General features: G+C 48.9%; 1 protein-coding gene and 1 long non-coding RNA gene across 4 annotated transcripts in view; one reads left to right on the plus strand and one right to left on the minus strand.

Annotated features, from left to right (window-relative positions):
* SMYD3 (SET and MYND domain containing 3) overlaps window positions 1-23840 on the minus strand; it is a 695636-nt gene that overhangs the window by 111354 nt on the left and 560442 nt on the right. The gene's annotated exons all lie outside the window — the stretch shown is intronic.
* LOC120235283 overlaps window positions 12357-23840 on the plus strand; it is a 16235-nt gene continuing 4751 nt past the window's right edge. Inside the window, exons 1-2 of the long non-coding RNA XR_005529361.1 lie at window positions 12357-12437; window positions 13737-13885. This is a non-coding gene — a long non-coding RNA (uncharacterized LOC120235283). The remainder of the gene's footprint in view (window positions 12438-13736; window positions 13886-23840) is intronic.

Consider the following 23840-nt stretch of genomic DNA (forward strand, 5'->3'; position numbering starts at 1 on the left):
GATCGAAGGAAGAGGAGTATAGGATGGGAAATAAAATTACTGAATACTTACAAACTTTTCCAGTAATTCAATAATTATAGCGCCTCAAAAGAAGGAGAGTTTTTTTGTGTGTGTGTGCTTTGTTATTAAAGCAAAAGGAGGTTCAAATATAGGGTCTGCACTTAGGGGAGAGATGAAAATGTCTTGAAATTCAAAGTCACGAAGGGAACAAAGTTCAGTCTCAAGAGCCTTGACTGAGGCCCCCTGGTTCGTGGATAATGTACTGGGACTAATAGATTAATATACAGCATCATTCAAAACCTTTATGATTCACAGGAAACATCTCTGCTGGAACCAATTTCTACCTCCTTTGGCAAAAACAACTGAAAGCAATTCAGATTTAACTTGAGAGGGGAAAAGGCTCGTTCATAAAGTGGAAAAAGAGTGGTTGAAAATAGAACGTTCATTCTCCTATCAACCGCCAACCAGTCAATGGGCATTATGGATTCGGGAAGAACGTAAAGGAAGGAATGTTCTCCGCCCAAAGCACGTTCAACTTGCAGTGTGTTCAAATCAGCAATTAACAAGCGACTGTACAGAACAGTTAGAATGCGGTAAGAGGATGATCCAATGGATGTAAGGTCCTCAAATGTAGATCTGAGTCCCTGCTCCACAGGTGTGTGTGACCGTGGCAGGACAGTTGTCCTTCCTGAAGCTAATCTTCAGTGTGGTAATTCTCTAGTAGCTGCCCCTTCTAAGCCTGTCTTTTGCACCCTCCAGAATCACCAAGGTCATGAATGGCACCGTGGTCTGATTCTTCAGTTCCCATCCTATCAGAGGGGCCCCTGGGGGTCTGACCACGTCTGTCCCATTTAGCAGGAGGGAGAAAAGCGGTCTTGTCCCACCAGAGGATGTGTGATCGAGCACCGACTATGCCATGCCCCACGCCTCTCACCTCTCACTCCCTCTTCCTGGGAGGTTCTTGCTCAACTGAGTCAACAAGCTTCTCCCAACTACCAAGAACTACACTGCATGGCCGCTGACCTCCAGAGTCACAATCCATCGTGCTCTTTCGTGCATCGGGAATAACGGATGCAGGTGAAAAGGTCCTCTAGAGGCTGTTAACAGAACCCAGGTGAAATGACACAGCCTTGAAAAGGTTATTTTTCACATCTGCTTCATGAAATGGCAAGGTCTCGGTGCCGGCGAGTGACTTGCACAAGTAGAATGCCGCAGGCCTCTAAGCCCTGTGTCCTCACCAGAACCCGCAGCTCCAGCCTCCTGCCCCTCTCACCCTCTACCCCCCTCCCTCCCTGGAGCTGGCTGAGCCCGGAGCAAGTGTCCTGCTGCCGGGGTGGCACACCATCTCCAACCAGCCAGTCCCGCCACTGCCCAGGATCCAGCCCAGCAGTGTTTGGGCAATGAGGGGCACTAAGCCCAGGCCAAATAAATGGCGCTGTTGAGGAGGGCTCGTGAAATGCTCCACTGGCAGCGTTCCATTAAACTGTCACCTGGTTTTCTGTTCTCATTGTCGCTGTCAGTGTCGGCCAATGCCCATTTCACTGATTTCTCAGAAGGAAACAGGACGCGACTGGGGCTCCTGGGTGGCTCGGTTGGTTGCACATCCAACTCTTGATTTCAGCCTAGGTCAGGATCCCGGGGTTGTGGGATCAAGCCCTACCTCCAGCTGTGTGCTGAGCATGGAGCCTGCTTGGAATTCTCCCTCTCTCTCACTCTCTCTCTCCCCCCACTCCTTCCCTCCCTCTCCCTCTGCCCCCCCCCCGCACTCTGTCTCTCTAAAATAAAAGAGAGAGAGAGAGAGAGAGAAATGGGACTCTACTGCAACCACACATTTCCACAAGACCACACATGGGAACCAGCTGCAGGGTCAAGGCTAAGTTTCCAGGCACACAAGGGGGATGTCCCCTCACCGCTTCTGGGAAAGGGACAGCAGCCCCGTGCGTGTGAAGGGAGAACGTCTAGAGCCATGAGAGGCCGTCTCCGGCTGCCATCTCCACAGCTTACAGCCTCCGTCCTGGGCACGCTTGTCCCCAAGACTAAACCCCGGTCCCTGACAAACCAGCTCACTGCTTACAAAAGCAGGTCACTTTAGAGGAAAGAAAAGGCACCTGTCATGCACACACTTGGGGCAGTCTGAGAGCCTCCCTGGGTCAGTGACGCCTGCCGAAAAGCTTCCTCGGGTGCACCATTTGGTGGAAAACGAGCACAACTGGCAGACACAGAAACACGGTTGGACACGACACGTGGACATTTAGGGAGGAGCCCCTTCCCTGCGCTCTCCTCCCAATTGGAAGGATGTGTCCCGAGAATGTATGTCAGGGACAACTAACGTGAGGCGGAGGGCTACTGGCTCAGCTTGCAAACACACATTCCAGCAAATTCTTCTCACATATGTACAGAGATGATCAACTGCGTGGCTGTGCAGCTGTAAACCCGCGAACTCCTTGAGGGCTCCTGCCAGCCTTGTGGGGACACCCCACGGTGGGAGGGCTGGTACTGGGAAAAGATGCAGCGATTTTATAGGAACAATCATTCTAATCGCAGCAGTCATTAAGATCAAGTATACGCCCGAGTTTCAGGGCAGGTTTTGCTTTAACGGAAACCCAAACCATAGCCCTCGGCTCCCCCGGGCTCCCCCGGGCACCTCCAGGCTTCCCCAGTCTCCTCGGTCCGCCGCACCGCCGCCTTGCAGTTCCGTCTTTGGGAACAGTGGCAAACGCTGGCCACAGCAGCAGGGCACAAGGTATAAGGGACAATGTGCTGACAGCGAGGGTGAGGGTGCCCTAGACAGGGGTCTCCAGGAACACCTGAAACAGGAGGGACAGCAGCAGGATGTGGGCTCGGCGCCCCTGGGGCACGCGAGTGCGTGACAGGCAGCCCGGGAGAGTGGAAACAGGGAGGCTGGAGGCCCGGCTCCGCGCTGCCGGGGCCGCTGGGGGACCCGAGGCCAGCACTGCCTCCTGGCTCAGCCTCCCCAGGTGAGCACCTGCCGGTGGTTACCATGGAGACGGAAACTAATCATTCTGCTCCACCAGTCAAATGCGCACGCAGAGCGTGCTGTGCGTGAGGAGACACCTGAAATTAGGACAAGGAGAGACTGAGGAATCGGTGGTTGGGCAACAAATTGCAAACACCTTCCTTCTCTAGATGTTTCCTTCGTTCTGTTTTAGGCTGAGTCTTCTCACGTGTGAAATGCACCAGTCGGAGCCCAGAGAGTATGCAGAGGACGGAACAAAGACGGCCCTAACCCAGCGGTGCTCCCTGCCACCCCGAGGATTTGACAATGATTATTTAGTTCACACGTTCCCTCCAACACCTGCATGTGTAACGATTATAGCGGGCGACACTCCAGACTCACGCGACAACATGGTACTCGCTTATCCGCTAAAGCAAACACATCAGGTTATTGAATCTGCGTTCCCAAACCAACAGGACGGGTTAGTTGGGATCCACGCTAATGATTTCAGACGACGAGTCCTGGACAGAGGTCTGCACATGCTTTTTTAGGAGGTTAGCATAAGGGCGACCAAAGGAAAGTATTTAATGTGACACAGAATCTGTCCTGTAACATCGGTTAATGCGATTTCTGACAGCTTCCCCTACCTTGTCAGAGCTGGCCTGCACAAATTCATCAGTTCTTACTATCCCCTCATAAGGCAGCAATGAAATCCTCAGACCGTGCACCAAACAAGCAAAACGTTCACAAGGAGTATGTTCCAGTTGGAGGGGAAGAATTCGTCCCAAAAAGGAAGGAGCCCAGAACGGCACTGGTCTCTCGGCAGAAAACAGCCAGTGTGCCCCCCTTGCCTCAGACACTGTCGTCCCTGGATTATGTGGAAACTCGGGGGTGGGTCATTCCCGAGGGCAGTCGCTCATGGGCTGAGGGCCCAGCAGAGAAAGCACTCTTTCTAAGGTCTGCGTGGAGGGTTGGGGGGGTTGAGGGGTAGGGAAAGGAAGTGACCGGATTTCATGGTTCAGCTCTTTTTCTGCCCCACTCCAGACCCAGCAGAGACCCTGCACAAAGCCACCAGGGCTCAGATGCTCTTCCTGGCGATGCTGCATCCTATGGAAACGAAGTGCTGGCGGAATGCACTGGGAGCCTTCCCCCTGGCGCCCCACCAACAGAAGACAGCACATGTCTGCATTTTATATTCCAGTAAATTCCAATCTGGCCCTTGGCCAGGGGACCTCTTTATAATGTCAGAGATAAAAGCACTGGCCATGTCTGGCACCCTGCCCTCACCTCCATTCTCTCTTAACCAGCTCTCAAACCAGGCATGCTTTACTGTTAACTGTTAAGGGCCTTTCACACAAAGGTCTGCTGGAGCTCCATAAACATCACCAGATGATGATCAGAGGTGTCCCGACTGCACAGGAAGAGAAAGGGGCACAGAGAGCGGCCAGTGATTGCACAGAGGGCATGTTGGGAAATTTGAGGGGAGCTGGCAATATATGCCTGAGTCCTCGGAATACCCCTGCCCCCCTCAGGGGCTGAGTCACAGGCAGCGTTCATCATGGCAGGCTGGCAACGGCAAAGGTCAGGTGTGCCCCAAACGGGACAGGCATAGATAAAACCTGTGTACTGATGTACGACAAGGCCCTTATCCAACTCTGGATGTCCAAAATGGCATTTCAGGTGTACAAGGTGGCAGGAGTCTCTCTTCTCGTGCCCCTTGCCCCAGGGAATGCCATGACGCCAGCCACGGAGGGTCTGTAAGACCAGTTTCTTTTTGAGTCATACGTTGTAGGTCAAAAGGATATAGCCCAGCTGTTTTCCTTTGGCATTTCTGTTTTACAATCTGATGAACTTTCTAGGCTAGGTGAGGGTAAGATTCTAATATTAATAAATGATTACCACCAATTAAAGGAGGCAAGGCTTTCTTTTCTTGAACGAAACAAATGTGAAAATCCCTCCTGTTCCACGTGAGAGTAGACAGAACTTCATTCAGAGAGTTTAACATAGGGGAAAGCCTGGTTTTTGTCACCCCTGGGAGCTGAGCTCTTCGGGACATGCCCTTTTCTATAGAAGGGCATGTTTATGGCACAGGGAACGGGGCGTGCAAAGCCAGAGGCCAACGGGCGGCTGGAGGAGAAGGGGTGGGGCCAGGAGCACAGAGCACAGCAGACGCTGGGCTCTGGCAAGGAGGTGCATTTGCTCTGAGACACAGGAAGGCAGGGGGGAAGGGTGCAGGTGCAGGCGTGTGTGGGGTGACGGGCAGGAAACCGCGGGACCTGATGGGTCAGTGTTTCCGTGCTTACTGAAATCAGGAGGCTGGAGCAGCAGTGGGACCGGGAACGCCGTGGAGGAGGAGAGGAAGGGGCCGCCTGAGGACACGCAGACAGCCTGGCAAGGTGGGGGCCCGGCCAAGGGTGCCACAGGGCCCACCTGCCAGGACCTGAGTCTCGCGGCCCTGCTCCGCGGTACAAGCGCCAGGGCAGCAGGAGCGCACGGCTGCATTCAAGCAAGGCTGGGGCCACGGGGCCAGCACGGCAGAGAAGAGGGAGGTGAAGCAAACATGAGGGTGGCCAGGGAAGTGGGGGAAGCCAGACAAAAGAGCGAATCGCCTTTCTTCTCTCCGATGAGGAAACCACTGTGCACTCGCCCAACTTCCAGGCAGACCGCCAGCGCTTACCCGCTCTGTGACGCACGTGACAGACTTTAGAGCTGCTTGCCCATCTCTCTGCTCCTGCTTCTAACACGTTTTTGCATTCGAAGTTTTGCATTTGTACCAAAGCAGTTGTAGTCTTGATGACGAGGGCACAGTCCTCATTAACCCATTTCAAGTTTGTACAAGGGCACCAGCCCACCTTCTAGAACAAACTTTGAGAATGCAGATGACAAACGGCTGTTAAGCTTTCCCAGTCAGAAGCAGCACCAAAGGACCAACCTCCCAGGGCTGGTATCAGGAAGGAACGAGATGGCGCAGGTGCATCACAGCTGTGCTAAACACATGAGCTGCACCATCCCAGGAGGCAAGCCCGAGGGCGGACGACTCCAGGACATCCACAGAAGAGAAGCAGCGATTTATAAGAACAGTGTGCACTTACCACCTGGGGCAACAGAGATACTCGAGTCTTAGTGTTTTCCCTTTCCTTTCTCCCAAAATTATTCCAAAATAAGACAGAGCTGAGCAAGGTATTTTAGCCAAGGTCACACAGTTTCATTCCAGAGGAAAACTGTATCCCATGGAGTCAAAGGACTTTGGGAAGACAGCCGTGAAAGCACCATCATTCCCTCTGCGGAGCTGGGAGGAAGTAGTGACAGCAGAGCCCCAAGTGGGAGCAAACGGAGCGGCGAGAGAACGGTGAAAACAGAGGTCTGTGTAACGGCAGCCTTTAGTCAGATAACCAAATGTCCATCTCTGGCCTGAGCGTACTGTGTCATACTAGAGACAGTGTGACATCATTGAGAAAAATCTGGGCAACAGGCATTCCTTTCTTCGTAAGCAGATCAGGTGAACAGTACCAACATCCTATAGTGTTACTTCAACACGTATTTAACAAGGTCTTTCCTAATATTCCATGGGTGAGATGATGAAATCTAACATCCACTCTAAGGTGTGGTACCTACAACTGACAACGGTGTACTGCATTGTGTTCGCCAAGAGGACAGGTCTTAGAGGATCTTTCTGTGACAAGATTTAAGTGTTCTTGTCACCAAAAAATAAAACAATAAAGAGAGGAGAAGAAAACTTTCGGAAGTGATGGATGTATTTATGGCATAGAGGGTGGTGACAGTTTCCAGGGTGTGTACTTAGCTCCAAACTCCTCAAATTACATACATTAAACGCATACAGCTCTTGGGATGTCCATCGTACCTCAATCAAGTGGTTTAAAAAAAGACAATGCAATCTGGCTAGGATGGGAATGCGTGTGTAGACTCCTGGCTGGCTGAACTTCCTTCCAACCATGTCTGATGTCCACCCAGGACCAGGCTTGGGAGGAATCTGTTTCCTTATTTTGCAGGTGGGGCTGAGTTGCAGAGAGCTGGCTAGCTGCAGCTGAAGTAACAGCAATGGCATTTATGGAGGGTTCATTGTACTAACAACTGTAACTGCTTTATCTCACGTCATCATTTCAGTAAGAGAAAGTAAACCCCATTTCAGTTCCTCACATCTAGAGGCCAAGGCCGCAGCTGAGGACAGTGAAGGAGCATCCTCAAGTTCAAGGGGTGAGGAAGTGGGGGCGCTGGATTCCAGCCCCTGGTTGTGTGACCCGAAAGCCACCATGAACATTCAAGCTCTTGAAGGCTAGAGTAAGGAACCGATTTACTCATCACTGATCCACGGGCAGATGGAAGGCTCTGAGGTGAGTTACAAGAGACAGGGTTTAGTTCATGAGATGAATTAACTTTACAGTCGCAGCTGCCTGAGAGTGGGATGGCCTGACAGAGAGAGTACACCGAGATCTCCGTTAAAATGTTCACACGGAGCAGGGACACCTGCTCGGCAGGGCCTGGAGAGGAGGTCCCCACTGTGGCTGGTGCGGCCCCCATGGGCCCCTATGAAACACACGGACATCCAATGGCATAATGGGAACAAGAAAACTCGCAAACCTAGGCACACCACCAAGCCCATGTTACTGAAGTCTTGTTGCGCAAGCGCTGGAGGTGTGTGCTTTCTGGGAAGAGACACAAATGTTAGGAGCACAAACTGTGCACGGGAGGGACCCTTCCAAGCTGATACCCAGGCTTTCCATGGGGGGATGTACTTATGGGTTTGTAAGTCTCGGAGTGGGGAGCTGGGGTAGGTCAAATTTAGAGCTGCCCACTGTTAGAGGAAAGGACAAAAATATTCCTTCCTGATGGCCTACTGTTAGCACTACTACAACACTGCTTACTTGGCATACCCTACGGACCTTAACTCAATGCTAGGGAAGTAACAGTATTTACTGACTTACCCATTCACGCAACACAAATGTGTTAGGCATTGTAATCGTTACGGAAGCACCGCGTGGCCACTCAAGACACAGCAGAAAACAAGATGGATAAGGTCATTCTTACTTTCTCCACAGTAAGCCAGCAGGCAACTACAAGTAACGATACGCAATAACTGTTTGTGCTTTAATGGAGATAAGCAGGGAAGAGAAAACGGGGTTGAGAGACACGCCTGATTTTCCCAGGCCGGTGAAGAATGGCTAAGGAGGGGTGAGAGGGCGGGGCCGGCCTACAGCTACAGGGAGACTGTCGCAGGCAGAGGGAAGCCAAGTGCAAGCCTAGGGCAAGAAAGAGCTTGGCCTGTTGAAGCCTTGAGATGGAGCTGAGACTGGAAACGGGAGCAGGAACCAGCGCCCCCGGGTGTGAAGCTGGATCTCCGCCACCACGTGAGTGGGACGCTGCGGGAGAGGCCCCTCCTGGAAACATCCTTCAGGCTTCTGTGTAAAAACTAGATTCCAGGGTATCAGTGTAGAAACAGAAGTAGGACATGCTTGCAGGCAGGAGAAAATGGTGCTGAAGAAACATCTGTAGAATTATAGCTGTTACTAGAAAGAAAGACTGGTTTGCTGTCCATTAGGAAGTACTGACTTAACCTCCTTCGGGCTGGGGTGCTGGTGGGCAGACACTGGTCTAGTTTCTAACCCAGTCCTGCTGCCCCAAACACCTGCTGAGCCTTCCCCAGGAGTTCGACAGCAAAGATCCCTGCACAGCTTCTGTATTCTGGACTCTGAATCATCAAACCTTGCTCTTGTCTGAAAGAGAGCCCATCTATAGCTTCACATTCCCACAAAAAGCCAGAAAACAATGTATCATTCTGGATGAGGGTTCCAAACCTATTTTCAACCACAGGTGGGGGGGGGGGTTGTGAAAAAGAGAACAAATTTGGAAAACTTGCAGCGAGGTGTCTGAGTCAACAACTGAATGACCTAAAATAAACAAACAAACAAATAAATAAATAAATAAGTAAGTAAATAAATAAATAAATGTGCTCGGCGCCCTCGGGTCCCAGTTCTTATTCTGTCACACAGATGTTCGGCAATGGAACGAGGAAGTTAATTACTTTTCTATGACACGTATGTATTTTGTGAGACACCGCATTGCACCAGTTAATAATGATCTACCTTCTGTTGACACAAAATGTTTAAATTAATAAAAACCTAAATGATACATCTCATAGCAAAGCAAACTTAATTGAAAGGCTGGATGGCAGGAGTAGCAATTTTCCTGGGTAAAAATTATCGAGATGTGCTTATGGTAGCGTGAAAAGCTCAATCAGTAAAGGGACTCGTGTAGGCAAACTGCTCTCAAGAATACGTACTTCACAGAAAGGGCCAGCCGTGTGTCCCTGACTGCTGACGTCGCAGTGGTGTGACTGTCAGAGAAAGAAACGGGCGGGGAGGGCCAGTAATTGCCCATAACTGACAATATTAGTGATTTTACATTCAAACTCGTCCGTTCCATCCATCTTTAGGGTCTGAAATGACAAATGCAAAAAAAGGGTAGAAACCAGCCCTTGAAGCTCTGCTGTTAATATTAAAAATCTGCCTGTTGTCCACTGACTGTACCCTTGGTAACTGGATCTTAAGCCAACAGCATCATGGAAACAGTCTGTTGTTCCCAAATGATATAGTGGTATTAGATTACCTCAGAAAACTCCAGATAGCCTCGGAAGCAGGCTCCCAGCACTAGGGTGGAGGGGCACACGCTGCATAAACTTGATGGGGGTGTCTTGTGTAAGCCTCGAAACTGTCCAAAGGGAAGTCTGAAACCCAAGACCCCGTGTGGTCATTCTGCTACTTTCCACTGATTCGGGGTAAAGAACAAACACAGTCTACCACCTTTCTTTCATTTTTAAACTACACCCCCCCGTCACTTCTCTCCACCACTTAATCTTGTTAAAAAACGGAACAGAATACACACTGAAACAAAGCAAAATATTGGGGCTCAGGTCAGGAAGTGACTTTTATTTCTGGCACGACTTGTTTTTTTCTGGGGTGCGGATGCTCAAAGACCGGGGGAGGATATTGTCTTCGTACAAGCCTCCATAGTGGCCATTCCACACCCTGGGCTGCCCTGTCCTTGTTACTTAAAGCAGGCTTTGTCCGTGGGGACCAAGAGACTATTGCGACGTGCAGCCGGGCCTGGTATGGTAAGTTTAGGCACAGACCTAAGAGGCCTAACCCTTTACTCATTATTTCCCTTTTTTGCGTTGCTCTTTGAGGGGTTCTGTTAGCAGGGTCTTCTTTTAGGTCTTTGAGTCAGAGCAAATGCTTACTGGCTGTGTGTCATGGGACTTGACAGATAAAGGTGAAAATGGCCCAAACCCAGAGGGGGTGATTTTTTACAAAATCGAATTTGATAGGTAAAAATGTATAGTGTAAAATACGTGATATTTTTTAAATTTGTTTTTTTTAAACCTTTTTAAGTAACCTCTACACCCAATACGGGGCTCGAACTTACAACCCTGAGATCAAGAGTCACACGCTCCACTGACTGAGCCAGCCAGGTGTCCCAAAATGTGGGCTTTAAAGAAAAAAATCTCCAAACACCTAACTTATCCAGGGATTTATCCAAGTCAAAGGATTCCAGAACTTGAGGCCTGGGAAGCTTCTAGGGAACTTGAGAGATCAAACAAAAGGGAAAGACTGTTCTCAGAAGACCTATGCAGAGAAAGGCCCACCATGTCTTTAAAAAAAAAAAAAGTTTCAGAAAATCAGAAAGTTCAGAAGATCTAAAAACCTGTAGTTTAAGTGTATTTCCCCAAGCTCGGCAAAGACCAAACAAAGTCTGGAAAGCTCCTATTCACTCGGTCCTTCCTTAGGAGCCTGCTGTGTACACACTAGAGATTTTCTGGTCCCCTTGCTTTTTTTATATCTATTTTTGAGAGAGAGAGAGAGCACGAGTGGGGGAGGTTTAAAGAGAGGCGGGGCAGAGGATCTGTCAGCACGGAGCCTGATGCGAGGCTTGAACTCACGACGTAGCCGATGTTGGAGGCTCAATTGACTGAGCCACAAAGGCGCCCCTTTCCTGGTCCCTTTTTAAGTTACGGGGCTGCTGGACAGAGTGAACTGACGCTTCAGAAAACAGCTCAGGAAGGACACTGTTCCGGGTCTCGTGCTGAGCCAACAGGCAACCACAGGAAACCCAAGAGGTGAGTGCTCACGGTTTTTACAGCGATGTTAACGGACCTTATTCAGAGCATTAAGCAGCTGTAAAAAGTAGACATTCACTGACAGGATGTCAAACGTGGGCCATTTTCCTCAGCTTCTGAGGCGGCGTTTGTTGATCCCACTGAGGAATTTCCCCACGCTGAATGCGGCCTCACTGCTTAGGAATAATTAACGTGTTTTTATTCCAGTTGTAGAAAACACAATTTATTAACTGGCTGCCGCTTTATGTGTTATTTTAAAAGGCACAGTGAAGAGAGAAGCCAGCCTGCGACGGCACGGAGACAACGCCAGGCGGGCTGCGCTGTGAGGCCCCGCAAGCTGCCCCCGAGGCGAAGGCCGCGCACACGTACACGGAGCGGGTTCCTGACGAAGGCGCAGGCAGCTGTGGTCCGGGCGCTCGGGCCTGGAGTTCCCCGAGAGACAGAAAGGCATTACCGCCGCCTTAATCACTCCAGGATTCAGCTCGTGTTTCGAAACAAGAGACAGAGGAGGCCCAGGTCTCTCGCTACTTTTCTGAGCTCCCAGGGTCTGAAAATGCCTTGGCAGCAGAGGGTGAAAGAAAAGAAAGCAGGAGATACGCTGAGGTCCGCAAATGAGGCGACACCGGGAAGCACGTTCAGACGGGGAGCCGCCGCCCCTCCTCCGCACTCCGTCCTCGCACAACTGGTAAACATGCCGATCTTCCACCGAAGCTCCCAGAAACAGCCTGTAAGCAGAGCGCCATACCGGGGGGTATGGCGTGGACCCAGTAACTTCGCCCTCTTTGTGGGGAAGGGGGAGGGGCTGCGTGGCGCGCGGAGGCGCGGGGAAGGGGGAGGGGCTGCGTGGTGTGCAGGGGCGCGGGGAAGGGGGAGGGGCTGCGTGGCGCGCGGAGGCGCGGGGGAAGGGGGAGGGGCTGCGTGGTGTGCAGGGGCGCGGGGAAGGGGGAGGGGCTGCGTGGCGCGCGGGGGCGCGGGGAAGGGGGAGGGGCTGCGTGCCCTCTGAAAGCCCTTCTTCTGAGAGCCCCGCTAGGGTCCGGCCTGGCGTCAGAATTCCTGTTTCTCCTTCCTCGTGCACCAGTTTCTGGCTGTTTGTCGCTGCGTGTGCCCCGATGCGTTGCGGCTGTTACCCACAGGCAGCCCGCCCTCGCCCTTCCTGACCGGCTCCCCAGCCCCCTCCGCGGCGCAAACGCACACTCCGCCTGGCACACCCGCCCCTCCCCCGGACCACCGGCCTCGCCAGCTTGTATCCTTGCGGACACTGAACACGTGCAGTTCCCGGATCCTCTGTCCTCTCCGGACCTCGGGGACAGTTCGCGGCAGTGTCCCCAGCCCGGGACGCTCCCTCTGAAGGTACTGCACCGCAGACTCCTCCACAGCCATTGCTCGCTTCCCTGCGGTCCTCCCTGACCCACCGGGGGCTGTCTCCTCGCCCCCGCCCCGCCCCCACCGCACTTGGCTCAGGCTGGCGGTGCGGTGACCTGCACGCGGTCTGCGCCCTGTCTCCACACTAGATGGGAAGACACGTGCGGGGCGGGTGCCCTGTTCCCATAGAGCCCCGCAGATGGGATACCGGCAGCCACTCCTAAATACTCGAGGAGAGGAGGGGGCGCGGGGGAAAGGACGGAGAGAAGGAAGCACTCAAGCAGGCCTGCCGAGAGACCGGAGGCAGATGTAATCGTCGGTGGGTCAGAAGCCCAAAAATGGACCCCTGAGTCTTCCTAAGTTGTAAGCAGCAGCAGCAGCCTGATTTCCGGAGGGTTTATGCTCGGCCCGAGGACAGAACAGACTTGCTCCAAATCACAGCCTCATTGGGAATGTGGCTCCGGGACTAGCCTCCTCTTACAAGACCAGCCCGGTCTCTCCCTCCCAGCTGGGTGGCGGAGGCTTTAGCGAACCTTCCTCCAGAGGCTCGGACAGACATTATCATCAGAATGTGCTAACTTATCGGGCGGCCACACCAATCTAAGAACAAACTGTTTCCTGATTTATTTCTGTAGTTCAGTTACCCAAAGGGCTTGAGAAATTGGATGAAGGTAACAGTTCAGGCCCTTTAAAATGAGGAGTAAACAGGGGCGCCCGGGGGCTCAGTCGCTTGACTTCCGACTTCCGCTCAGGTCATGGTCTCACAGTTCGTGGGTTCGAGCCCCGCATCAGGCTCTGTGCTGACAGCTAGCTCAGAGCCTGGAGCCTCCTTCAGATTGTGTCTCCCTCTCTCTCTGCCCCTCCCCTGCTCATGCTCTCTCTCTCAGAAATAAATATAACATTAAAAATTTTTTTTAAAAAAACGAGTAATAAACAAATGGAAATGCTCTTTCAAGAAAAACAGTCAAAGAGGGGAACTTCTAGATCAATTCATTCTCCTACCTTCCCCTTTACCCCCACACCCAGGGGCAGTGCCCGCACTGCCTCGTCAGGAGGGCACTGCCGCAGAGCTAGGAGACCCGAGTTATCAGGTCCAGACCCTCCAAGGTCGCTCAGTGAGAGCCACAGGTCCCTTCTCCTCTCTGTAAAACGAAGGTATTGATCAGGTGCCTCCTGTTTCTTCCCACTGTTCAGATTTAACTGATGGTTTCTGATACACCTCTTGCCTCTGTGATACTGGTTTATGGGCACAAGCAAAAAGCACGCTCTCTCCTTTCCGCCTGTTAGGCTCTGCAGGTACGCCATCAATAACATGGAGGCAGAGCCCAATGTGACCATCACATCTGCAGGCTTCGGGGAGAGAATGCGGAGGAATGCGTGTGCTCGATCTGCCCGTATCTACCTGGAGGCCAGCGGCCACTTTTCACGGCGGGGGAGTGAGTCAGTGGAACCATGTCTGGTAGCGCATGGCCCCCAAACCACAGAGCGGCCCTGTATATTCTTTCGGGCTCACCAATGGCAGCGGGTCCCCACTTTCATGCCTCCAAGGAGGAGGAGACAGCGTCCCTGCAGACGACTGTCTATGACTAGGAAGTAGGGGCTCCAATAGTTACCATGACGTTTGCTGCTTGGTTTGCCTCCTCTGGAAGTCTGTGTGGCAGAGCTGCAGGAGTGCAAAGTTTTAGGAAGTTAGGCACGTCATAATTCAGGGGCTTCGGGCAGCGACCGGAGACCACAGGTGTCCGGCTTCAAGGTCACTGTTGAGCCCGGCAAATAGGTTAGGGAGGAAACGCATTTTTCAGGTAGAAGAAATAAAAGTTATTTTTGAATGGCAGCATATGCCCTCGATCTGTACACTAAGGAAGATAACTACAGAGATTAGAATTCTCCCCGTCCCCACTCCTGACTCCTGGGACATCCTTCCCGGGGTCATTGCAGGGCAGCCGCAGGCTTCAGGCAGAGCCCCGTGCTGTCTCTCCCCCTGCAGCTACTCACCTGGGCGCCCTGAAACCGCTGTGGTCTGTGGGAGGCCTGCTTTCCGGCTCAGGGCGAGGGAGTGTGGGTGGCCCTCCTGCACTGTGATGAGTAGGGAGTAAATGGCCAGGGCAGCCTTCTCCTGTCTCTGTCCCACAGTGTCACGTTTCTTCGTTCCATGGTGAGTGAGAGACTGCAAGTGTGGTCTCACTCAGAAAGGGACAGGTCCTAAAAGAGGCATCACCTCCACTGGGGAGAGAACTGGGGGGGAGAGAGGGTCCGGGATGACTTCCACTTTGTCCAGGGACGGGGGAAGGAGGGAAGGTCTGGCACGTGCCGCTCATTACTGCTGCCTTCTGACTCAGCCTGAGGCCCCCGACTGTACCTCCCCCCATGCCTCTACCTGCAGCCGCCTCCCACCGTCAGTATGGGCGATGTCAGCAAAGGCAGGTGTGAGCTAGCATGACCACGTGGCTGGACACGAATGGCGGTGACTTGCCCCTAAAGTCTGGCCAAAGGTCGGCTCGCATCTCAGGAAGGAGAGCCCAGGCCAGGGAGAGGACTATGCCAAGGACAACACAGGACAGAAGAGCACCCACCCCCCAACATGGTGACCAAAGAAAGCGCTAGAAACAGAAATGGGGGAGGAAGCAGAGAGTACTAAAAACTGGAGCAGGAAGACTTGAAAAGCTGCCAAGAAGATTATGTAGGAAGTTCAGGGACCCTGACCAGCAGATGATGGGAACTGAGGAGGCTATAACTGCTGAAACTCTGCACACAGACTAGGTCCTCAAAGCATTCAATAACAATAATGGCAGCCATCATGAAGCGTCTACCATCTCGCAACCTATACTTACCTTATCTAACTGAACCCCCAAAGCTTTTGCTAGATAATATTGTTCTCATTTTATAAAAGAGAAAACAAAGACAAACAAGGGGGAACTTGTCAATGTCAGATGGTGAGTGAGCGGCAGAACTGAGGACTATCGGACTTCAGAGCACATGCTCTTTCCATACAAGCTGCCCTGATTCTGCCCAGATTCAATTTCTTGGGCTAATTCACTGATGTTACAATACAAGCCTAAGGACTAGGACGGAACTCTTCGTATAGCTAATTCTGTACACTCTCTATAATATCCTACCACCTTAAGTAAGATGTTGATTCAACAAATGGTCCTGTGAAAATGGGACATCCATATGCAAAAAACGAGCCTTGTACAAAAATTAACTCAAAATGGATTGAAGACCTAAGTGCAAAACCGAAAACTAGAAAATGTCTAATAGAAAACAGAGAAAAATCTTCTCTTAGATTAGGCAAAGATATTTTATTTTTTTATTTTTTTTTTAACTTTTTTTTTTAATGTTTTATTTATTTCTAGGAGAGAGAGAGAGAGAGACAGCGTGAGCAGGGGAGGGTCAGAGAGAGAGGGAGTCACAGACTCTGAAACAGGCTCCAGGCTCTGAGCTGGAAGTCAGCACAGAGCCCGACGCGGGGCTCGAACCCACGAACCGCGGGATCATGACCTAAGTGAAAGTCGGACGCTTAACCGACTAAGCCACCCAGGCGCCCCATAGGCAAAGATATTTTAGATATGGCATCAAAAGACTGATCCCTAAAAAATATACTGAAGAAGGGACTGCATCAAAATTTAAAACTTCCGCTGTTTAAAAGACTGTCAAGAGAACAAAAAGCCAAACCACAGACAGAAAAAATAATTCACGAAGCATATAACATACCTGATTTTATAAAAAGAAAAAACTTGTGTACAGAATAAAGAACTCGAGACTTTAGAAAGATGATACAACTTAGACACAGCTAGATTACACACACATCCCACATCAGTGAGAACATGACCCAAAGACTAGAAGGAAAAGAGTAGGAAGGGCAGAGACATGGTTGGGAGCAAAACACATGCACGAGACTTCTCAAGAGGGAGGGACCCGTGTTTTGCAGAGAGGGACGTCAGCAGACCCCCACACAAGGCACCCCAAGCACAGGGGACCCACGGGGGGGGGGGGAGATGAATCCCCAAGACATTAGGCCTTGAAAACCAGAGAGGCCTAACTTATAGTCTTACAATCAGTGGAGCTTAACACCTGAAGCTTTAAAAAGCAGGGGGCGTGGCCCTGGGAGAGCTGGGACTCAACAGGAAACTGAGTCCCTGCCCCTAAGAGGCAGCATGACGAACAGCATAGAGGAGGAAGGTTTATTTACTAGCCTCAGAGCTTGTGCTGGAGGGGGCAGGGATCTTTGGAGACTGCGGAGTAAAGCGCTGGTGGGTGTATTTCCCTCCCCTGTCTCTCCCCCCTACCCCATCCCCGGGGTCTAGATACAAGGACACATGCAGAAGCCAGCACAGCACCACCACTGTCCACCTAGCTTGCTAACAGCACACCCTGCCCCTGTGTGCTTCTGCGGATCTGCCACCTCCAACTCAGTGGGGCTGAGCGGGAGTGTCCCCGGCTGCTGGAGGTCCCTTCCCCCTCCCATACACCCCCGTGGAGCCCATCCAAAGCAGTACCACAGGCGTGGCAGTGTGCACACAGCCCCGACATGGGCCAGCACCACTCCAAAGTGAGTCCTGCCCAGGGGAGAGGGGACGATACCCACACATACCAGTCCCCTTGCAATCCCCAAAGTGGGCTGGGGCCAGACATCTGGTCTGACTGTAGGTCCCGCCCACCAACTAAAGCTTCTCAGGGACAACACAGGGAAAGCGGCCTGCAGTCTGGTCCTACTGCATCTCTGGCAAACACCTGGTCTGACTTGACTCAGGCCCAAGGCGGCCCCATACTGGCCCACTAACAACACAGGGACAAAACCCTGCCCACAACAGGCAAAGAGAGCCACTGCAGGCAACGGGGCTGAAGGCAAAGGAGGCTCAGCCACAACAGGGCACACGCACCACACAGGAGACACCCCTGAAAAGCCAGGTTCTGGTGAACGGGGGACACTGCACTGCAAGGCACTACAGGACATCTTCTTCATCCAGCCATTACTTTCGAGAGCAGTAGATGTATCTGGCTTTCCTAATACACAGAAACAGACACAGAGAGTTAGGCAAAATGAGGAGACAAAGGAATATGCCCCAAGTGAAGGAATAGGACAAAATCACATCAAGGGATTTAAACCAAACAAAGATGAGTGATATATCTGACAGAGAACTTAAAGTAATGGTCATAAAGGTACTCACTGGACTTGAGAAAAGAGTGGAGGATCTCAGTGAGACCTTCAACAAACAGAAAACATAAAAAAGAACCGAAGAGAGATGAAGAACTCAATAAATGAAATAAAAAAATACACTAGGGGGAATACATAGTAGATGAGAAGAAGCAGAAGAATGGATCAGCGACCTGCAGGACACAGTAATGCAAAGCAATCAAGCTGAATAGGAAAGAAAAAAACGATAAAAAATGAAAATAGATGAAGGAAACTAAGTGACACCACAAGCATAGTAAGAGTTGCACTAGAAAGATCCAGAAGAGGGATAAAAGAGGGCAGAAAAATTTTCTGAAGAAGTAATAGCTGAAAACTTCCCAAATCTGGGGAAGGAAACAGAAATCCAGATCCAGGAGGCACAGAGAACCCCCAACAAAATCAGTGCAAGGAGGACCGTACCAAGATACTTAGGAATTAAAATGGCCAAAAGTGGTGATTAAAAGAGAATTTTATAAATACAAAGAGAAGGGGCACCTGAGTGGCTCAGTCAGTTAAGTGTCTGACTTCAGCTCAGGTCATGGTCTCATGGTTCATGAGTTTGAACCCCACGTCAAGCTCTGTCCTAGGTCAGAACCCAGAGCCTGCTTCAGATTCTGTGTCTTGCTCTCTCTGCTCCTTTCCCCTTGCGCTCTCTCAGAAATGAATAAACGTTAAAAATATTTTTTAAAAAATAGAAAGCGAAAACAGTTATATACAATTGTAGGAAACCACAGAACGCCTATCAGCTGATTTTTCAGCAGAAATTTTCCAAGCCAGAAGGGAGTAGCATGATACATTCAAAGTACAGAAAGATAAAAGCCTAAAGCCAAGAATATTCTATTCAGCAAGACTATCATTTAGAATAGACGGAGAGATAAGGAGTTTCCTAGGCAAGAAAAAGTTAAAGAACTTCATTACCATATAACCAACCCTACAAGAAATGTTAATGGGACTCTGAGTGGAAAGACCATAAGCAAGAGTAAGAAAAGTAAAAGCACAAAAGCAGTAAAATGAAGTGTATCTATAAAAATTAGTCAAGGGATTCAGAAAATAAAAGGATGTAAAGCATGAGACCTAAAATTGGGGCAGGGGGAAGAGAATAAAGAATGGGTTCAAATGTAAGTGACCATCAACTTGATACAGACTGCTTTAGAGGCTCCCTGGGAGGCTTAGTCAGTTAAGTGTCCAGTTCTTGATTTTGGCTCAGGTCATGATCTCACAGTTCATGGGTTTGAGCCCTGCATCAGGCTCTGTGCTGACAGTGTGGAGTCTGCTTGGGATTCTCTCTGTCTCCCTCTCTCTCTGCCCCTCCCCTGCTCATGCTCTGTCTCTCTCTCTCTCTCGAAATAAATAAATAAACATAAAAAATATAGACTGCTATATACATAAGATGTTACACACAAACCAAGGGTAACTACAAATCGAAAATGGATAATAGATATGCAAAAAATAAGCAGAAAGGAATCCAAGAATGTCATTAAAGAAAGCCAGCAAACTGAGAGAAGAGAGCAAGAGAAGAAAGGAATAGAACTACAAAATAACCATAAAACAAATAAAAGAATGGCAATAAGTGAATGCTTGTCAATAATTACTTTCAACATAAATAGACTCAATGCTCTAATCAAAAGACATAGGGTGACAGCATTGATAAAAAAGCAAGACCCATCTATATGTTGCCTACAAGACTCATTTCAGACCTAAAGACAGATGCAGACTGAAAGTGAAGGAATGCACTTATCATGCAAATTGAAGTGAAAAGAAATCTGGGGTAGTAGCAATACTTATATTGGACAAAATAGACTTTAAATAGACATGAGACAAAGAAAGACACTACATAAACATAAAGAGAATAACCCAACAAGAAGATATAAAATTATAAATATTTATGCACCCAACATGGAGACCCCCAAATACATAAAGCAGTTAATGACAAACATGAAGGAAATAACAGTAATAGACAAATCATCCAAACAGAAAATCAATAAGGAAACAGTAGCTTTGAATGACACCCTGGGCCACATGGATTTAACGGATATATTCAGAACAATCCACCCTAAAACAGCAGAAAACACATTGTTTTCAAGTGTACATGGAACATTCTCCACAATGGATCACATGTTAGGCCACAAAGCAAGTCTCAACAAATTAAAAAAGACTGAAGTCATACCATGCATCTTTTCCAACCACAATGCTATGAAATTAGAAATCAACCACAAGAAAAAGTCTGTAAAGATCACAAATACATGGAGCTTAAATGATATGCTACTAACCAACGAATGGGCCAACCACGAAAGCAAAGAAGAAATTAAAAATTATATGGAAACAAATGAAAATGAAAACATGACAGTTGAAAACCTCTGGGATGCAGCAAAAGCTGTTGAGGGAGGGAAGTTTATAGCAAGAGAGGCCTACCTCAAGAATGAAGAAAAAGCTCAAACACACAATCTAACCTGGTACCTAAAGAAGCTACAAAAAGAACCAACCAAAACTCAAACCAGTAAAAGGAAGGAAATAATAAAGATTAGAGCAGAAATGAATAAAATAGAAACTAAAATAGGAATAAAACAAACAAATGAAATCAGGAGCTGGTTTTTTGAAAAGATAAATAAAATTGATAAGCCACTACCTAGATTCATGAGAGAGGGAGAGAGGACCTGAATAAACAAAATCAGAAAAGCAAGAAAAGAAATAAAAATGACATCACAGAAATTCAAAGCGTTAGAAAAGAATATTATGAAAAATTATATGCCAACAAATTGGACAACCTAGAAGAAATGGATAAATTCCTAGAAACATACAGCCTCCCAAAACTGAACCAGGAAAGAAAGAAAATTTGAACAGACCGATTACCAGCAATGAAACTAAATCAGGAATTAAAGCACTCTGAACAAACGGAAGTCCCAGACCAGACAGCTTCACATGTGAATTCTACCTAACATTTAAAGATGAATTAATACCAATTTTTCTCAAACTATTCCAAAAATTAGAAGGGGAAGGAAAGCTTCAAAATTCCTTCTATGAGGCCATCATTCACCTGATACCAAACCAGATAAAAGACACTACCAAAAAAGAGAACTACAGATCATATCTCTCATGAACGTAGACAGAAAAATCTTTAACAAAACACTAGAAAACTGAATCCAACAAGACATTAAAAAAAATCATTCACCACAATCAAGTGGGATTCATTCCTGGGATGCAAGTGTGGTTCAATATTTGCAAATCAATCAATGTGATGCAGCACATTAATAAGAAAAAGGATAAAAACCATATGATCATCAACAACAGATGCAGCAAAAGCATTTGACAAAGGACAACATCCATTTATGACTCAAACCCTTGATAAAGTAGGCTTAGAGGGAACAAACCTCAACATAATAAAAACCATATATGAAAAAACACACAGCTAACATCATACTCAATGGTGAAAAACAGGAACAAGACAAGGATGTCCAATCCTGCCACTCTTAGGCAATAGTACTGGAAGTCCTAGTCAGAGCAATGAGACAAGAAAAAGAAAGAAAAGGCGTCAAAACTGGTAAATGAAGAGGTAATTTTCACTATTTGCAGATGACATGATAGTACATACAGAAAACCCTAAAGACTCCACGAAGCAACTGCTAGAGCTGATAAATGAATCTAGTAAGATTGGAGGATACAAAATCAATATACAGAAATCGGTTGCATTTCTATATACTAATAATGAAACAGCAGAAAAAGAAATTAAGAAAACAATCTCACTTACAATTGCAACAAAAAGAAAAAAATGGTTAGCAATAAACTTAACCAAAGAGGTGAAAGAACTTTATTCTGAAAGCTATAAAACACTGATGAAAGGAACTGAAGGTGACACAAAGAAATGAAAAGGTATACCATGCTCATGGATCGGAAGAATAAATAATGTTAAAATGTCGATACTACCCAAAGCAATCTACAGATTTAATGCAATCCCCATCAAAATACCAACAGCATTTTTTTTTTGGCATCACTACACTCTATTGGAATGATCACAACAGAAGAAAAACTGACAAAAACTCAAGTGACGGCAAGTGAAGTAACAAATGCTGCCTCATTGCCTATGGGAATTCAAAATAATACATTGGAAAACAGTCTGGCAGTTTCTTATAAAGTTAAACATACACTGACCATGCAAGCCAGCAAGCTTACTCCTGGGTATTTACACAGAGGAAATGAAAGTTCATTTTCCCACAATAACCTGTGTGTGAATATTTACAGTGGCTTTACTGATAACCACACCAACTGGAAAAGAACCAAATGTCCTTCAAGTGATGAATGGATAGCCTGGGGAATAGCCACATAATAGAATACTATTTGGCAATAAAAAGGTACCAAACACTGAGATTACAGGGCTGGAAGTGGGGGTAGGCGTGGGCTAGAAAGGGAATGTGGTGAGGGGTGGGGCTGTTTCACATCTTAGTGATGGTGGCTGCAGACGGTTTGCGTGTGTCAAAACTCACAGCACTGTATGCTAAAAAGAGTGAATTTTACTGAGTGGAAATACCTGAACTTAAAAACGATAGAAGTATATTTGTTATTCATAAAATTATAGAGACAGTGAGTGGAGGAGAGGTTAGGAATACAGAGCCTCAGCAGCTGAAAGCGTCCACCTCATCTGCAAAAATGGGAAAAGGAGAGACCACCACCCTCCTAAAGTCACGGAGACTAAGTGAGAGGAGGCAGCACCCAGCACACGGGAAGTGGCCCCAGGCATTACAGTGTAGAATGTTCCCTGAGAAGGGCCCCTCCTACAGCACTTCTTCAACAGCGTGTGCCGCGTGTGGGGTCGTGACTGTGCCTGGTGCACACGGACACACGCCTGTGTGTCACAACAGCTGCCGTCCCTCCAATCTGTTCCCCAAGCCAGGGCTTCTCGTAAGACCCAAATCCAGAAGAGAAGCATTTCTGTGCCAGAACTGGGAGGGCTATGGGAGAGAATGCATGCCACCACAATCTGTAGGGCCACCCCTCTCCTCAACCCTGGGGTGGACTCTAGACAAACTGGAGCCTTGTGAAGTGGCTCAGGGACACAGCTGCCCACTCTCCGGGGAGAAGGCAGGGCTGAGGTGCGACGTCCTGTGCTGTGGCTGGCGGCATAGTCTGAGGAGACACAATAGCTACGTTGTTCAGTTCCCCGGGCCAACCTCAGAGCCCATGGTGCCAAGCCCAGCGGCCTCTCCCTGACTTCAGGGTAGCCTTGCAGCTGGGATTATGTGGTCGTCAAGTCAATAAACTCCTTTCCTCTCTGAACATTAACGGCAGCCAGCATGCTGCTCACTCCAGGAGAGCCTTTCTCCCGGTGTCTGCGGAAGCAGGTGGTTCTGCTGGGCTCTGGCCACTTAAAACCTCCGTCTCTGTCTCTGACACACACACAGACACACACACACACAGACACACACACACACACACACACACACACACACACACACACACACACACACAGAGTTCTTCAATCTCCTTCCAAATCTTCCCGAAGATCATGGAATTCCGTTATGATGAAAACACGAGAGACACAAGAGCACTTCTGCTTAGGCTGTTAAAACTTGTGAAGGAAAACAACTCAGAGCCGGTGAGCTCACGGTCGTACCACAAGGCATTTCTGCTTACAATTAATTTAGCAAAATAGAAGAAGGCAGCAGACAAAAATCTTGGTTTAAGTAATGACCTTTTAGTAATTGCTCATATTCGCGATAGACTCAAGTTACCATAAACTTTTCTTGGGCAGAGAACTCTCATTTCCTTTGACTAAGGCTTTCATTCCAACATTCCCTTTACTGCTTCTTGGGATGGTCCCTGTTCCCCCCTCACCTCACTCCTGCCTCTTGTGCCCGGTCATCACAGCTTGGTCACAGCCTCGCTGGGGAGCAGCGCCCACGGAAGGTGCTCTGGGGAGGACGTCAGGCCACTTCGGGGCTCTATGATGCACACGTGTAGTGGAGGGCCTCAGAAGGGACCAAAGAAAGGGAATTCCACGCTACAGAAGACACTCTTCAAAGAGGGGCTGACCTCTGGAAAACAGTGTGGAGGTTCCTCAGGAAACTAACACTAGAATTCCCCTATGACCCAGCAATAGCACTGCTAGGAATTTACCCAAGGGATACAGAAATGCTGAGGCATAGGAGCACATGTACCACAATGTTCATAGCAGCACTCTCCACAATAGCTGAAACATGGAAAGAGCCTAAGTGTCCATCAACAGA

The sequence above is a fragment of the Hyaena hyaena genome, unplaced genomic scaffold, assembly GCF_003009895.1.
Source record: "Hyaena hyaena isolate Hyena2069 unplaced genomic scaffold, ASM300989v1 scaffold_127, whole genome shotgun sequence".
NCBI lineage: Eukaryota > Metazoa > Chordata > Mammalia > Carnivora > Hyaenidae > Hyaena > Hyaena hyaena.